Here is an 18,963-nt window from a genome sequence, read left to right on the forward strand (position 1 = left end):
CTTATATTTGTTATGGAAAATTAAAAAAAAGCCGTAACCCATTTTAATAGTTTTTTTCTTTTTTTGAGTCGAAAAAATCCGGTTCAAAAAATTGTCCCAGGCGAAAGTTCAGGGGATTCCGGGGATACCTATAATATTTTCATGACGAATAATGCATCCTTTCGAACCCTTTTCGAAACAATCCACAAATAAAAGTAAAATTCGGGCTTTTATTTTCTAAGTTTGAAACTAAACGTTTAATCCGGAGTTTTATGGATAAATAAAAATTCCGACTATAACTACGGAACGGCTCATTCAAATTAATTGAGTTTTTTACCATTACATTCTTCTAAATGTCTAAATTTTAAAATTTTTAGTTTTAGTAATACCAGAAATTTGTCATAGAAAAACTAAAACCAACTCTCAGAGTAATATACTTATTTTTATACTCAGCTGAGCAGAACTCACAGAGTATATTAATTTTGTTCGCATAACGGTACCCCGTAACGGCATAAACTAATCGAGATACATATAGACTTCTATATATCAAAATGATCTGGGCGAAAAAAAAATTCATTTAGCCATGCCCGTCCGTCCATCTGTCCGTCCGTCCGACTGTCCGTAAACACGACAACTTGAGTAAATTTTGAGGTATCTTAATGAAATTTGGTATGTAAGTTCCTGGGCACTCATCTCAGATCGCTATTTAAAATGACGCCACTTTTTCGATATCAAAAATTTCGAAAAACCGAAAAAGTGCTATTAATTCATTAACAAAGGCGGATAAAGCGATAAAAATTGGTAGGTGGGTTGACCTTATGGTGCAGAATAGAAAATTTGTAAAATTTTGGACAATGGGCGTGGCACCGCCCACTTTTAAAATAAGGTAATTTAAAAGTTTTGTAAGCTGTAATTTGGCAGCTGAGTATGTAATGTTCGACTACACCCGAACTTAGTCTTCCTTATTGGTTTTCCATAGTAAACTTGCCCTTGTTTTTTTGACATAACGTTTGATCCAATAGAGACATGGCCTTGAAATTGGACACACCGCTTTTTGCTGAAATAATGAAATTATGTATGAAAAAACTCGGCTAATTTGAATGAGCCATTCCATGATTATAGGACCGGACCTTTATTCTGTCCTTAAAAAATAAAAGTCCGGTTTTGGCTTTTATTTTCGGACATAAAATAAATGTTCGGATTCAATAATTTCTTTCGAACTAAAATAATAAAATCTCTTATTATAAAGGACTCTTATTATAAAAGAAATAACAGTTTTGGTCCCTGTAAAAAAGTTGTCGCTTTGTTATCGAAAAAATATCGATTTGCTGTCGGAGTCGTTCAATCTGCAGAGAACATAGCCCATGTTATGTTTACAGAGGAACCATCTTATTGAAATCACTTACTAACTAAGCTCCGTTCGTTCTCTTACTAGGTCTACCTGCTAGCGTCCATCTCCATTCTTCAGCTACATTTGATATCTTCTATCTCGTCTTGTTCTATGTGGTTATCATATTTTCAACTCGCCCAGATCAGCACAGAAACGTTTGCCTACCCTACCAATATCTAAAAAATAATGTTGACATTAATATGTGGCATCTATGATTCATTTCTTGAGATTTTACAAGTACTTTTATGTGACTTAACTTAGAATCAGCTATGTAGCTACGATAAAATAAAACGAGCTCTATGCTCTTTAAGTCAATGGACACTTGTCATGTCCTTTAGCGAAGCGTGTCTACTGCGTCTGTTCGAAATCTTGATGTATTACTTTCTGCTTTTCTAATATTCTGCATTTGGTAGCGCATTAATATTATATGACATACGTACATATATATGCAGGGAACGTGAATGAAATAGATCCTAGATACATATGTTTTAAATTAAAAAAAATTTATTTTGATTAATATTAAAAAATACTTAAGAGTCATTCCAAATCAATATTTTTTAGATTATTTCTTGATAAGATTATTGCTTCTAATCAGATTTTTAATTTGTAACTTCTGATTCTCTGTTTTATATTGATCCCTGAATATATCGTATGTCTCGCAGAAATAACTGACTTCTATGTATGCCATGTCGAAGCGTTCAATGTGTCATAACTATTACATGAGAGCATTCGTACAACACAAACACTTTTAGCTACATTCTACATTTAAAGTAATATTATTCTTAGTAACACTTAAGTAAGTATCTAAGTAAGTACTTCTATGTACATATGTAAGTCAGTAGTGTTTGGTGAGCAATTGTGATAATTATGTCACTGTCATCAGTGAAATCGTTGTTGTATCCTATAGTTTTTTGCACACCATCATCATCACACACCCTCAATCGAAGTGCGAACTCACACAAATACGATTTTTATGTAAGCATGTGAATGACAGCAGAGCGAATGGTAACCGAAGTAGCAGCTGGCGACAATTCACAAGTGATAATAAAGTGTTGGTCTAGCCTGCCTGTTTGTCTACCACCCAGTTGGCTTGTTGACGCAACATTTAATACTTCAACATTTGTTTTGCCTCCCAAGCTCACAAAAATTTGCGTAGTCGCATCAGTGCACTGTGGGGTAGGTGGCATATTTTAATGCTGACATTCGTTATCAAAAATTGTATTTAAATTATTTACTATTTTTTAAATGAAATAGTAGCAAATTTTAAGAAATTTATATAACGCGGTTTCTTGTTTTCTTTATTTTCTTCCTATTACTATCTCTATCCTGCCAAGTCTAAACATTTTTTGTTACTCATACGCCATGCGTTCCAATTAGAGGTTTACGCCGATCACTTTATCGGCGGCGGCGTGAGCGGCGCGCCGGCGTACGCCGGTATTCTTACTTTAAAAAGCTTGATTTTTCTATTTAAAAAAATAATATTTAGGAAAGGTTTTGTTTGTATGTATTTAAGGAAATCAACGTGTTGGCCATTTCGAAAAGATTCGGGGGTTTTGCCTCAAGATCTCGCAGACCGTCCAAAAATTTTCAGAAGTAGCTGAGGGATTGTCCTCGTTCGCTTAGTCCAGAGAGGCTTCGTACCTAACCCCGGTCTTTGGAATTGGTACTGCTGCGTCTGCTGAAAAGAAATAGAGATACATGAAATAGTCACACTTTTGTCTGTATATCTCGTGCAGGGCGTAGTTTCACCTAGGGATAACTCCTAATAATCATCGCGAACACAATTTCTTTAAATCATTTGTGGCTCTTTGGTGGTCACGCACAAAGGCGACTTACGGTTGATATTAATGGTCTATTAATACTCATGACTCTCGTGGCACAGGGTGCCCCCAGTTTTTTCGGCTGTTTTTGAGAGCTACAATTCCCGATGTGCGAACAGTAACAATCCCGACCACCAGTCGCTACCACGCATCCTGACCCTCACACCATATACCAGCACAGAAGCTATAGGACTGCGACTTCGAACTCATACCTTCGTCGACGTCACTTTCTTAGAAGCTCTAGGTTTAGCTCCGATGGCTTTCCAACGGATGCTTTTGTCGCGCTATGCTGCCGAGCTACACCAGAGAAACACCTTGAAACGTTAGGGAGTGCCTATTCGGCCAAAGATGCCGAAATCATAAGCAGTCTAAGCGGATGTCATTGCGTACTGGGTGAAAATCGTATAATACTCGGCGCATCTACATAATTAAAATTTTACAAGGACCCTGGATAAAATTTTTAAAATGTAGACCATCGTTTGCAGACGTTTGTGTTCATAACATTGATTTCAATAGTCTTGGTTAAATGAAAACGATATTTTAGAATGAAAGTCGACCGATTTTAAGTTGAAAGATGTTAACCACTGTTTTCCGGCCTTATGATATAAGAGCTCATTATGGATGACCGCGTAGCTTCAGTTTTCAGACTAGTTCGACTGTACGCTACGTTAGGGTAGTAGCACACACGACCATTAGTTCGACTGTCTTGGGAAAGATTTTGCTTCACCACTTTGAGTGTTCTTGCGAAGGACAAAGCCTCCTGGTAATATATGTGCCTACGTATTCACATTTTGATAAGGAGCCGTAACGTGTAGGTGATAGTTAATCTTGGTGGATAGGCTATTATCAATGTGATATACTCCAAAGGACTATTTTGGGATAGGGCAGCCAACTTTAGGAAATGTCTAACCGGGATACTTGGGTGTTGAAGGATGAAGTGTGAAAATCAAAATTAACATTTCAGACGCTGTTGTATAGTTTCGCAAATAAACAACAGATGTTTAAATGTAAGCCCAAGTGATTTTTTAAACCCTTCTCATACGTAAGTATAACCTCAACTTAAGTATGAGGTAAGAATCATTTCAAAGGAGTGTTTATGCCCCTAGAACCTACTAAAGGATTTTGCATGATTGATATCGCTTATTCTTTCAGCAATATAAAATTTTATTAAAAATCGGTACCTCATTTGGGTATTTTGCTTTTTTAACAACTTGAACACAATTTGAAAACATGTTCGCCTTGGGTCATTTTATTTGAATTCATTGTTCATTATTATTTTTTTTTTAAATATGTAAAGTGAGCATATAAGTTTATTATATAACTTTTCCTTTAGTCTTTTGTTTTAATAACTTGGTGAATTGGATGATGCAAAACCCGTGTTAAGCTGACATCGAAAACGCCTGTTTTTTAATTTACTTTTGAACAGTTAGAGAGTTAAATTCGAAATTAATTTCTTATAACTGGCATTGATGCGCATCCGTTGATACCATTTTCGACCATATCCGACCAATTTTCGGCAATGGCCTAAACAGTCTTAAACGAGTAGAAAATATAGTAACGCGCCAGACGCCGCCGCTGCGCCGATATTTTTGACATTCGGTGGCGGCGTGCAAAAAACGACCAACATCGGCGGCGGCGGCGGCGTTAATCGGCGGCGTATATATCTACTTCCAATACCACTAATATAAGGATAAGCAAATAATCCTCTCGAACAGTTTATTTTTTTAATTTACCCAGTTCGTTGTGATAAAAGTAATAAATGAAATGCGCTAATATTCAAATGTATAGGTATTAGTATAAGAAGCCACTTTTTTGGCGTAGCCTTGGCCCCACGATACTTTTGTTTTATATTTTACAACCGCTAAAGAGGTAAAGAGACTTGTGAAGTTACGAAAAGTGTTTGGAAAGAGAAGCGTAAGAGTAAGAGTAAGAGCAAGTACAAGGGTAAGAGTAAGAGCAGGGTTAAGAGTAAGAGTAAGAGTAAGGGTAAGAGTAAGAGTAGGAATAAGAGTAAGAATAAGAATAAGAGGAAGAACAACAAAGTAAGTTTAAAAGTAAGAGTAAGAGTAAGACTAAGTGTAAAAGATAGAGATAGTTTAAGGCTTAGAGTACGAGTTGGAATAGGAGTAAGAGATGGAGCAAGAGTAAGAGTATGAGTAAGAGTAAGGTTAAGAGCGAGATAAGAGTAAGAAAAAGAATAACACTACAAGTAAGAGTACGTTTAAAAGTAATAGTAAGGGTTAGAATAAGAGTAGGTGTTAGAGTAAGAGTAAGGGTAAGAGCAAGAGTAAGAAAAAGAATAAGAGTAAGAGTTAGAGTAAGAGTAAGAGTAAGAGTAAGAGTAAGAGTAAGAGTAAGTTTAAGGTTAAGAGTAAGTGTCGTAATAACAGTTTGCATAAGAGTCAGAGCTATAGAATAATTTAGGGTAAGATCAAGAGGAAAACTAACAGTCAGATTCCTAAGAGCTACTGTAACTATAGTACTAAACAAAACCACATTCAGAAGTCCCTGAAAATAGCCGTAAGCTTTTACAACAGCTTTAGAACAGGCGTGCTGTATCCTCCCCAATCTTGGTAGTTTAAAGGATTTGGCCGCTTTCGAAATGAAACAGTCGAGAAAAAGAGACCTATAACTTATACTTTGTTAGATTGAAATTGGTTGATCTGCAAAACTGCATACTCGAAAATTTTAAATTTTTTTTAAAAACTTTTACGAATTTCCGAGTTATGTATTTTAAAAACGCTTTTGAGATTGATTTGCATAGTTTTAGTTACAAAAGTCATACAAGTTTTTTCTTGAAATAACGAAAATAAAAAAAGATGAATATAATAAATGAAATTTCTTAAAAATTACCGCTGCTATTCTCGGTTCGCTGCTGCAATTATGTAAATTTTATGAAAAGTTGGAGAAAGTAAAAAAAGTTTATTAAGTTGCTTTTAGCAGAGTTTTTTACTCAATAAATTTATGTCTACTTCTTTTGATTCCCCAATCCTTTTCACCATTATTGACGCCATCATTAGCGTCGTGCGTCTTTATTACCAAAGTCATAATTATTTTATTATTATCATCTGCTTTTTCTTGTTCTTCTCTTCCATTTTTCACATATTACATTAAAAAGAAAAATAAATTAATTTTTTCTATGATTTTTCCTTTACCTTTCCTTTATGCTTCATTTGCCCAAACTGTTAAAAGCTTTTAACAGTTCAGGGTAAAATTCAGTATTCTAGCCCAGTGCACCGTGTCGGCAAAATTTGTTTTTTTTGCGATTTCCGCACACGCATTAACATATATACCTACATGCAGTAGCGTAAGCTTATGCGGCACGCGTTCGCACGATAGCGAGCTGCAGCTCATCACCACTTTGCATAAGAACATACTTACATACATACAAACGTACATACTTCGAGATATATTTAGCTGTAAGTAATATTGTGTATTTGTGTGTGTATGTGTGTGGAAATGGCGCTGGCGGGCGAGTTTCCAGCACAATGTCGTCTCATACTTAATTTAGTTGACCATCAACCATCGCTCACTATAGACGCGGACGCGTAACAAAGCAAACCGTAAAAAATCAAATAAAATCCATTTAACATAAACTAAACCAATTCGATCGAACTATTCGCTTTACTAGTCGTTTAGTCAAAAAGTCAGTCAATCCAGCCACTCAATTGGGCGACTGACAAGTCAGCAAGCCGGTTAGTTTAATGCGTGGATGCAGACAAAACAACGGGCGTAAATCATACACCTTCGTAAATTTTATACGCGAACGACAAACTTTGGCAGAAATTTGCATTTCCAGCGGATATATTTACTATCTACTTGCAGTGTTTGTGCGTTTGTGTTTATAACTAATCTATCATATATATAAATTAGTATATGCAGCTTACGTATTTACAGTGATGCGCAGTCAAAATGGAATAAACTTTTTTTTATCAACATGAAACGTCTAGTTGCTATTTGTCAGTAGTCAATAAAAATTTGTGTTTGAAAAGATTGACAAAATTTGTGCAAAACTTACAAAAATAAACAAACTAAAATTTATGTTACAAGTTATTTATTTACGAAAATAGATTTCACTAAAATTTTTAAAACCGAATTTTGTATTTCTCTAACTTAAAAAATGTTTACTCACAAATTTTAAAACTTTTTTTCTAAAATAATTTTACAGGTTAAATATCAGAAAATTTCGTGGAGTATAGTTTAAAAAAAATTTAATGACATTAAAAGAGAACAGAAATATAAATTGATTTTTTATGAAAATTTGGTACAAATATAATTTGACTGGAATATTTTGAAAACAAAACAAAATTTTTGATTATATTTTAGACATAACTCTTTTTATAGAAATTCTGATAAATTAAATGAATATGAAAAACGTTGATAAAAAGTTTTCGTAAAAAATTTCCATAAACACTTTGTTGTTTAAATTTCAAAATCACACTTTTGACGAAAAATTATTACTAAAAATTTTAACAAAAATTTTGATAAAATTTCAATATAAAATTGTTTAAAAAAAAAACTTCAAAATTTAAAAGGTTTTTAAAATTTGTATACAAATTTGCAACAAAAAAATGTACATATTTCGAAAAGAAATAATAAAATTGTATACATTTGGTGGAAAATAATATGAAAACTTTGAAAGCTTTCAATTGTGAAAAAAAATTAAAAATTTTCATTTGTACTTGGTAAACAACTTGACTAAAAACCTGTTATGAAATTGCCGAAAACAAATTTTTTTTCTTGAAATTTTAATAAGTAAAGTTACTAAAAGATTTTTATTAAAAATGTCCTTAGAAATTTTATATAAAATATTGATAAACAATTTATTTATTCAAAATTTAAACAATTTTTTAATATTTGATTAAATATTTAAAGCAAATGAATTTTAAAATCATACTTTTGACCAAAAATTTTGATAAAATTTTAAAAACAAAATTGTTAAATAAAAAAAACCCCCACAATAAAAAATTGAAAAAATATTCCACTAAAAAAAAATTGTTCCTGAAACTTAACTTGCAAGTTGCATACAATTTGTTAAAATAAACAAAAAAATTTTAAGTAAATTTTATATATTTTTTTACAAAAGTATGATAACAAATTCGGTATTATGAATGTTGATGGAGTTTTTCTCACATTAGAAGTTCTAAAAAAAATATGAAAATACTAGTTTTTCAATATTAAAAAAAAAGCAATATACCCTTTTTCAAGTCCTAAAAATTAGTTTTCTACAAACTTTTGGCACATAACTTTTATAAGAGTTTATTACTTTAAATTTTAAAATTTTAAGAAAATAAAGTTCAAAATTTTAATAGATGATATTAAAAAGAAAATTGTAGAATACAAATTTTTGTTCAGCGTAATAAAACTTTTGCAAATGACTTGTGTGCTTACAAATGTCATAAACTTAAATTTTTATTATTTTGAAAAAATAAAAAAACATTGACAATTTTTTTTTATAAAATCTGTGATTTGTGAGAAAGGGGAAATTCAATTTTTTTCCGCTAATTTTATTAATTCCAAAAAAAAAAAAATATTTAACTGAAAATGATAACAATTTTTTTTTAAGTTTTGATTAAAAATTGTTACAATCGAAAACTTTTATTAAAGGTTTTTTTTTTAATGTAATTTGGAGGAAGTTTTTTTTGCATTTCCAATCCTAAAATTGAGTATGACAAAACAAAAAAAAACAATTTTTTTTTAAAAACAAATAAAAATAATTGATTTACGATATTAAATTTGTCTTTGTATGGAAATGTAGATGAGATAAAAAGATAATAAAAATAAGTTTAGTATATCAATATATATTTTAGTTCCAAAAAATAAGTGAAATGGAATACAATTTTGTATAGGATTTTGGTAAAAAAATTCATTTTATGGAAAATCTTCATAATTTTTATTATATGACAGGCAGTTTTGATAATAATACTTTGGTGAAAATGTCAATTAAGAAAATGGAAAAAAATCTTTTTTTTGTAAATTTTTTTTTTATTTCGGAAATTTCTTGAGTTATAATGCAAGTCTCCAAATTAATTTAATGACTAAAATTGTGGATAAAAATCATTTAGTAAACAAATTTTATTTTAAAGTTTTCGTTACAAACTTTTTATACAAGTACAAATAAATAACGAATAAATTTCCTGATAGTTCAACTAATAGAAAAAATGTTTAAATAAAAATCTAATTTGTGTCTTGATGATTATATATCAAAAAATTTAAAAAAATGTTAAGAAATATTTTTAATATAAAATAAATAAATGTAAGGCGCGATAACCTCCGAAGAGATCTAAGGCCGAGCTTCTCTTCCAATTTGCGTCGTGCTCCTCTTGATTTTTCCCTACAAATTGGCCGGACGGGACCTACATGTTTTATGCCGACTCCGAACGGCATCTGCAAGGCAGATGAGTTTTCACTGGGAGCTTTTCATGGCAGAAATACAATCGGAGCGCTTGCCAGACACTTCCGAGGGGCGACCCCGCTTAGAAAAATTTTCTTCTAATTGAAAAATCTTATTTCTAAAATTTTGATGTTGCTTTGCCCGGGAGTTGAAGCCAGGGCATACGGTGTGATAGGCGGAGCACGCTACCATCACACCACGGTGACTGAAAAAATGAAAAGGGCCATTCATCCGAAAATTTTTTGTGTCATACAAAATGACGTAAAATGAAAAAAAAAAAACAGCAAACTAGGAAATAAAGAAAAACCACTAAACAATTCACAACTTTGCTTACTGAACTTGATACGAAATAAATCTTTTCAAAAATATCTGAGCTAAATTTTTTCTTTTTTAATTTTATTTAATACTATGAAAATCTTACAACGAACTTTATTGCAAAAGAAATTGAGCAAAGCAAATTGACTAGACAATTTTTAATTTATTTATATATATTTACTGGCTAGACCAATGTATTATAAGTAGTCTATCCCATAATGACTGCGAATTTCTGTATACGTTTGTCTGATATTTGAGTGTTTGTATGTATGTATGTAAGTGTTTTCTGTTGTTTGTGAAAATTAGTGTGTGGAAAATTTGAAATAAAAAACTTTACCGCGCGCCAGCATCAGCAGATAAATGTGAATTTGAATGACAATATTGTCGAGCTATGAAAATTATTTATCTTATATACCCACAATGTACAGAAGTATATATATATTTACATATGTATATGTAATGTTTTTAATGCTTTTAGAACCGGCACTTTAATCTCAACTAAAACGCGTTCGCCCACCATAAAAATATCTTTTTTTTTTATAAAAAATAATGTATAGCCCATAAAACATATGTATTACGCATATTCAACATTAAAGTGCATATAAATGTACACACATGCATACAAACTATTAAACACTTGTCAACTGATATGTTGTATGAATTTAAGTTGTTGTTATCACAGATTGCTTTTTAAAAGCGCCGAGAGTGTCATATAATCTTAGCCTCTAGGATGTGCCCCAGTTCGCTTTAGCTATTCCACTTAAGTGAATGATGCTATTATATACACATACATACAAAGCATGTTTCCAAATTGGTTTGTACATCTATATAAATAAGATTGACATCGTCGTTTCATTCATATATGTACATTCGAACATATATTTGTTTTTGTAAAACGGAAAGAATAAAATATAAAAGAAATGCATTGATAAAAATGTATTCGCTAACCAACAAATGAGTTCTTAGCTGATAAAGAATTTTTCAAAAATACTTATTAATCAAAGCGAGATTCCGAACATAGATTTGAAGAATGGGATACTTTATTTTAATCTTTGTGTACATGAATGGGTACATTAGCGAACAGAAAAAAAGTGGCCATTTGTATCAAATTTCGTTGTTTATCTCCTTTTTTATTTTTGATATGATGAAAATACTATGATTTCATATCTATCCCATATTAAATCAGAAATAACCCCTACACAATTTTGTAGAAAACCCTGATATAATTTCGTAAGAGTCCGGAAGTAATCCCTAAATAGTCCCGAAACCACCCCAAAAACAATTCTGAATTGATCTTGATATAGCTCGAACATTATTCCGAATTTAACCAGAAACCTTCCCATATTAGCGCAAATAAACCGATAATGAATCCGAAATAACGCCGAACAGATCCTGTAAACAATCCTGAAATGATGCCCAGATAGTCCGATGTTATTTCTATATACTCCTGAAATGACCCCGAAAATAACAGTAGTTTGAGCTTGAAACAGCTCCAAAAGGTATCTGAAATAGTTCCGATTTGATTCTGAAAACAATCCAACTATACGAATTTGAAACGATTCAGAATTATATAGCTCCGAAAAAAATTCGAGGCGCTCCACTTCTAGGTGGTAACACAACTTAGCATTTGTTCTTAAATACAGGGTTATTTACTCTGAATATTATGATGAGGTGACATAAGGTCAACGGTTATAAAGTCCGTTGGGCTTATGGCCACTGCAAATGGTCATAAGTCCAATTTACTTCATGAAATTTAAATTTGAAGTTATGACTAATTTGGGAAATTTCCATTTGATATTATGATCATTTTGCAAAAAATATATTTTTACTGAATTCAGACCAATTTATTTACTTTGCTAATTTGCGCCTAACCGTTTAAACGATTATGAACGTTCACGAATGCGAGCCAGTCACACCAGGGGAATTTAAATCATTTTCAACCTGGTCCTTCTAGCGGATGTTGGGCAGCCCGCCTCCTGCTTCTATAGGCAGGTTCCGATAAAAATACCTTCCTAGCAGCGTCGCCATCTTTCATTCGGATAACATGGCATAGCCAGCGTAGCCGCTGCCTTTTAATGCGCTGCACTATGTTGATGTCTGCGTAAAGCTCATATAGTTCATCATTAAATTTTCTTCTGTACTCGCAATAGCCAAAGCGTAGAAATGCGTAAATCTTTCGAAGAAATTTTCTTTCGAGGACTCGCAGAGCCGCTTAATCTGATGTTGTCATGGTTCATGCTTCTGCACCATACAGCAGAACGCGTACGATAAATGGCTTGGAGAGCATGATTTTTATTTGCCGAGAGAGGAATTTGCTTTTCAATTGCTTACCTGGTCCAAAATAGCGCTAATTAGCAAGAGTGATTATTCCCTGGTATTCAGAGATGGTTGCTGTTTGCGTTAATGCTAATAAATAAACGAAATCTTTTACTGATTCGAAATTATGTCTGCAAACTGTAGCGTTGTTCAAGACGCAAATGCGCTGACTCTTTGCTCGATGACAGCGGGTACTATGTTTTGTCCTCGTCACCATCAAACCCATCTTTTACCGCTTCTTTTTCAGTTTGGAGTAAGCAGAACTAACAGCGCGGGTGTTTAGGCCGATGGTATCAATCTCAGCAGAATGCGCTAGTTATTACAGGCTTCTATAGAATTTTGTTACAGAGCAGTTAAGTTCTGCAGCTAGATTAATAGTAATCCTATTGCCGTCGTTTAATCAAACCTTTAAAACGGTTCGATAAATACAGCAGTCATCTTTATAAAAAGAATTACAATTGTACAATTTTCCCTTAGCTTAATCGATAGTTCAGAATATTTTGTAGGCAAATTCATAAAAATCTATTCTGTATGCACGAGAACCAACAAAAGAGCTGGCGTTTGCTTATACTTTCGGCTTGCACTTAACTGACAGTCTACCACAGATAGCGTGAAGAAATTGAGAAATTCGATAAGTTTTTTTATTACTTTAAATGAGGAAAATTTTTTTTTATATCCGGAACGATCTTGGAAGCGGCTTAACCGATTTGAATGAATGATAGTGTATCACGTTATAAAATTTAGGTGTTGCCACTGAGGGTCTTTTCACAAGGTTTCCACATATTCGAAATTTAAAAAAGTTACATGAGATATGCCAATATGGCGAAAGGTTATTCACCCCGAATTTCAATAGAGACATTTTTAAGTAAGGTTACCACCCCATCTTATTTTTTATATCTTTTTGTATATCCACTACTATCGTGGAAACGACTGAAATTTTGAATGCAATTTGGTACATCAATAGTGTATCACATTCTTAGACTTTCTACCTAGGAGCTGAGGATATTTTCACAAGGTTTCCACGTATATGAAATTGAAAAAAGAATTCCACGAGATATGCCGATATGGGTATCAAGCGAAAGGTATTTCAATCCGCATTTCAATGGAGAAATGTTTAAGTATGTTTACGACTTAGAGTTGCCCCATCACGTATTTATATATGTATATTACTCTGTATATCCACTACTATCTCGGAAACGGATCAGCCGATTAGGGTGAACTTTGGTACATCGATAGTGCGCTAGATTCTAAGATATTTCGCTAAGGTGTTTTCACTGAGGATTGGGGCTTGACCCATTTGAGTAAAATTTCCTAGATAGGTTTGAAATTCAGATACGAATATTGTATTCGTATTTATTACGATTACAGTAATTGTAATTACAAAATCTTAACGAGTTACAGTAACTGTAATCATGATTTTGGATCATTAGAATTGCTGTAATTGTAATCCTTCAAATATTACGATTACAAATACAGTAATCGCAATCATGCAAATTTTGTTAACAATTTTATGATATCATTGTGCAGAAAGAAATACCTAGAATCGTGAAGTAAACTCTGTGCAGGTATAATTGGTATAAATGAAAAGATTTTTCAAATATTTTGTTTATTTATTTATTTATTTGTTAGTCTACAAATTTTACAATTAATCAGACTAAATATGAATGAATGAATGAATATAAATGCGGATTACAGTGTCAAATTAACAAGCATACATAGTGAGCAAAATTATATTATAAAATACATATATTATTGAATCAGTTGTCGGTATGGACTGTGATACCGAGCAACGGAATTGATTATCAGTGCTGTCGGAGTGGACGTGATTACGAGCAGCTGATGTATATTTAACATGCAATAGTAGGGCTGCGATGTGTGGGAGGTTGGAAAGGACGTGATTCCAAGCCACCCGTCCAAAGTAACTATTGATTATTAGTGCTGTCGGAATGGACGTGATTTCGAGCAGCTGATGTATATTTAACACACAATGAGTAGGGCAGCGATGTGTGGGAGGTTGGAATGGACGTGATTCCAAGCCACCCGCCCAAAGTAACTGAAGCAGGTAACAGATTTAGTTTAACATGTGATTTTGAAACAGTTATGAGTTCAAGGCATTGAGTATATATTTTTTTATACTGTAAAGTGTGTCGCAAGTATCAATATTATTGCAGTGATTATTGAAATCTTGACACTGACAACGAAAAGGTTCATGCATTCAATCTACCTGTATTTAAATATAGCGGTTGGAAATACCGAGAGGGCCTAAAAGGGACATTAAACATCACCTCGCCAAGCAGAAATGGACTGTTTATCACCCCCCTTAATAGTTTTACCATAAATAAAACGCCAAGCAATATTTTTAATCAAGATGAAATTTTAGTTAAAATATTGAAAGTATAATAGAATATTACAACAACGTAAAGTCTAAGCTTAGAATCGTTTTTGTACATAAAAATCCATATTTACTTTAAACAACATTAATTTTTCGAAAGTGGGGTCAGATAAAGCATTACGTCGTGAGTTATTTTTACTCCAGCAAAGGAAACAGGCCCTCTACTGGGGCAGATGAAGTTAGAGGTGTATCGTCGTGCAACCAAGCTGTTTTCAACAGAGGGTACTTTTTCCAAATGTCTCCGACAGTTTCTGCATCCCTAAAATATTCAAAGAATTGTTGGGCAATTTAGCTTGAGTGGTAAGAGCCATCGTTTGTATTCTTATTAACTTGGCATTCAACCTCATCCATATACACAAAGTAATAAATTTTGCTTTCTGAATTTTTTTTTTTCCTTATTAACATTTAAACGTCTTATACTAGTTTCACACAGAAGCTTAATGAAATAATTAGGCAAGTTATTTACATTAAAGCCTTTATTGAATTCAATCTTTCATAAAATACAAACTCCTAATTATCTCATTATTGCTTTATTGAATGCCTAATGGAGTCAAAAATCTATTACGGTTTGCTTGTTTGTAACAAATGACAATAAAAAATAAATTATTTCAATAATTTACGAAAAATAGAAAAATAAAAAATACCAAAAAATTAAAAAATTTTAATTTCGTTGCCAGAGCAGTTGCCAGTAAAAGTTAATTTAAAAAAAAAATAAATGTAAGGCGCGATAACCTCCGAAGAGATCTAAGGCCGAGCTTCTCTTCCAATTTGCGTCGTGCTCCTCTTGATTTTCCCTACAAATTGGCCGGACGGGACCTACATGTTTTATGCCGACTCCGAACGGCATCTGCAAGGCAGATGAGTTTTCACTGAGAGCTTTTCATGGCAGAAATACACCCGGAGCGCTTGCCAAACACTGCCGAGGGGCGACCCCGCTTAGAAAAATTTTCTTCTAATTGAAAAACCTTATTTCTAAAATTTTGATGTTGCTTTGCCCGGGAGTTGAACCCAGGGCATACGGTGTGATAGGCGGAGCACGCTACCATCACACCACGGTGGCCGCAAGTTAATTAGCTTTAATTTAGCTTTTTCAAAAATAGGCACATATTTGGTTAGGTGTAACATTTGTGAATAGTTGCGCATGCATTTTATTTTTACTGTCTCTATAGTTAAAGAGGAAACGGCTGCAATCCATTTAAACTATTTTTTATAAAATCGTAATATTTTTTTGGGGCTGCTGACAGATATAAGCTAATGAAGCAAGCGGCCGTGTGTGAAAAGGAAAACTTAACTATTTCATTAAACAAAATTGTGATTCCATCAAGTTTCTGTGTGAAGTTGGTATTATACTGTAACGAATTTTGGGAAATCTGTTTATTTGAAACTTTCTGCTAACGCTCGAATCGCTAAGGTTAGGTTAGGTTGAATTGGCCGGTCCATAAGGACCTCACATAGACTGATTGAGTCCGCAGTGTTACCAGAAGTTTGTTTTAACGACCAAACTGAAAAACCCTATCAAAAACCAGGACCTATGTTATAAAATAACTCCGTCCTCTTGGCAAATACTAGAAGCTTCCTAGGACTTAAGCCACTTGCTGCTTTTAGATCTGACAGCTGTATCACTCCTAATACCTGGAGTCTTAGCCTGGCAAGTGCAGGGCACGAGCACAGAATGTGCTCGATCGTTTCTTCCTCCAACCCGCACTTCCTACATCTGCTATCATTGACCAAGCCTAATTTAAAGGCATTTGACGCCAGAAGGCAGTGTCCAGTCAGAATACCCGTCATGAGTCTACAGTCCTATCTTTTTAATAATAGAAGCACCTTTGTTAATCTAAGGTTGTAAGACCTACACATAATCTTCTCGCCTTCGCTTAATCTCGCCCAGTCTAACTGGGACGTCTACAGAGCAAGCTCCAAGAGATGTGCCCTATTTAGCTAGTTTGTCCGCTTTTTCATTCCCATCTATTCCGATATGCCCTGGGACCCAATATAGATGTATGCTTCTCCCTGTCCCGATTCTCTCCGGAGACTGCTTACACTCTAACACGTATTTGGATGCTGTGCTATGCATGATTATTGCCTTAATTGCTGCTTGACTGTCAATATAAAAGTTAACACGGTTGCAGCTTAAGCTGTTCTCTTCCAGGGTTTCTACTGTTTTGGTTACGGATAATATTTCCGCTTGGAAAACGCTACAGTAATCCGGCAGCCTCTAGGACCTGCTTATTTCCAGATCAGCAGGACAATATACCGCAGATCCTATTCTTTCCACTACTTTGGAACCATTTGTGTGCACATATATCGCCTCGTCCGCCATTTGCGCACCCTTCCGACAACCGTCCACCTCTATTGTGGCCTTAAGATCTCCCTCGAAACACAGATAGGGAATCAGGTAGTCTGTTCGTCTTGTGATTGATGACGCTATACTATTATGGTCATATGGTCGGGGTTGTTTTCAGGGCTCCCGTAATGCTAAGCATCGATAATCTGCACACCCCCTCTAATTTTTTGAGGTATGTTATTTTTTGTGTGGCTTTCCACCAAACAAGAACTCCATAGTATAGAATAGGGCTTACAATCGCTGTAAAAACCCAATGAGAAAGAGATGGCGATAAGCCCCACGTACACCCCAGCATTCTTTTACATGCATAGGGTCCCGTTGATGCCTTCTTGACCCTCTCCTCCACGTTGAGCTTCCATGACAGCTTACTGTCTAGGATGATTCCTAGATATTGTGTGCAAGGTTTCTCCTGTAAGTTCACCCCCCCAACTTAGGCCTGGTCCAATTTTGGACCTTGTACCTCTTTGTAAACAAGAACATATCCGTCTTCTCTGCATTGACTTTCAACCCGACATTCGATGCCCAGGTATGAATATCCCGAAGCGCCCGATCCATTAGTGAACTAATCGTTGGAAAGCACTTTCCACTTATAACAATTGCAACGTCATCTGCGTAAGCCGTAAGTTTTACGGTTCCCTCATCGAATCACCTGAGCAGTTGGTTGATGACCAGCGTCCACAGCAGAGGTGATAGCACCCTCGTTCAATCCCCATTCTGATGTAATCTTCCTGCAATTTCACATGCTGCCGATCCATCTGATTAAGGCAGGATGTACTTTAATGTAATTAAGACCATCCATAATCGCCCATTTAGAAACATTATTGAAAGCCCCGGCAATGCTCCTAGAGCATATTCCTTATATTCCAGGGATTCTCTACCAACTTGCCTTTGGTGTACGCATGCTGTGTTGTGGAGAGCAGCTTTTCATCCACGTTTGACTTTATGTTCGAATCGCTAAAGTGCAATATTCATTGCAAACTGGTCTTTATTTAGAAACTTTGGGAGTAGTACTTCGCAATTATACTTCACAAACAACTAATAGCGTGTTTAAATCAAACTGATTACTGATTACCCAGCTTGCGCTGCTTTTATACTCTCTGTTGCTTCGTTCGCATATTTCTCCTAAGGTCTAAACGTTTCACCTTCTAGAACTTTTGTATCGCCTGCTAGTTTACCATCTATATACGTGTATATTTGTAGTTTATGTTTTTCTTATAGCCATATGCGGTTGTATGTGTGAGTAACTACATCGGCTGATGATTATATGTGTTTGTGAGATATCTCTTCGTCTTGTCTTGTATATATGTGTGTAAATAAGGATTGATTTGTTCGTGTACATAAGAGTGACAGCTTGCTTTATTGTTGTTGTGTCTTTATTTACTAACAACATAGTGATGCTAAAATTCGCCACAATACAGATAAATATACATAGGTGCGTATTGTCACTATGTGATTTTTGTAATTTATCCCATTCCAAAAAAAAGCTCTATTTGTAATATTAATTTTCAACAATTGCTTTAGTTGTTACAATTAAGCTTATAGGATTTCGATTAGTTCAAAAATTTATGATTACGACAACTGTAAATTTAGTCGTTAAATTAATAGAATTTTGATTACAGTAATCGTAATCATAAAAAAAACATGACTACAATTACAGAAATCGTAATCGTATGATTACAGTATTCGTAATCGTAGCATTTCAAGGATTACAAGTACGGCAGTCGTTATCATAAGTAATCAAAATGCAATAGTAATCCCAAATTCCGCAGCTCTGGTTGTAATCACCCGTTAAAAATTTTCTTTCAAGTCCTTTTTGTTGTTTTTCGATATGGTTTTGAAGTCTATTTTAAAAGAACTAAACAGTAAGTTACTATATATGTATAAAAAGTGGAATATATATAAATGAATTTAGCAGTTTCCAACACAACGAGCTTTGGCAGTTGTCTAAAATGTTTTCTTTCTTCTATTCTAATTTAAAAAAAAAATTTTTTCATTTAAGAAAAAATGTTTCAA

At 33.9% G+C, this 18,963-nt stretch overlaps 1 protein-coding gene across 3 annotated transcripts in view; it reads left to right on the forward strand.

The window, feature by feature from the left end:
* Nucleotides 1-18,963, forward strand: part of LOC137251076 (scoloptoxin SSD14) — a 151,239-nt gene that overhangs the window by 45,346 nt on the left and 86,930 nt on the right. Inside the window, exon 1 of one of the 3 annotated variants that reach the window (XM_067785040.1) lies at nucleotides 6,713-7,019. The exons of the other annotated variants lie outside the window; for them this stretch is intronic. The gene's annotated coding sequence lies outside the window, so the exon portion shown is untranslated. Of the gene's footprint in view, nucleotides 1-6,712; nucleotides 7,020-18,963 lie in introns of those variants that run through there. 3 annotated transcript variants of the gene reach the window in all.

This window comes from Eurosta solidaginis, chromosome 4 (genome assembly GCF_040869045.1).
Source record: "Eurosta solidaginis isolate ZX-2024a chromosome 4, ASM4086904v1, whole genome shotgun sequence".
NCBI classification, from domain to species: Eukaryota; Metazoa; Arthropoda; class Insecta; order Diptera; family Tephritidae; genus Eurosta; species Eurosta solidaginis.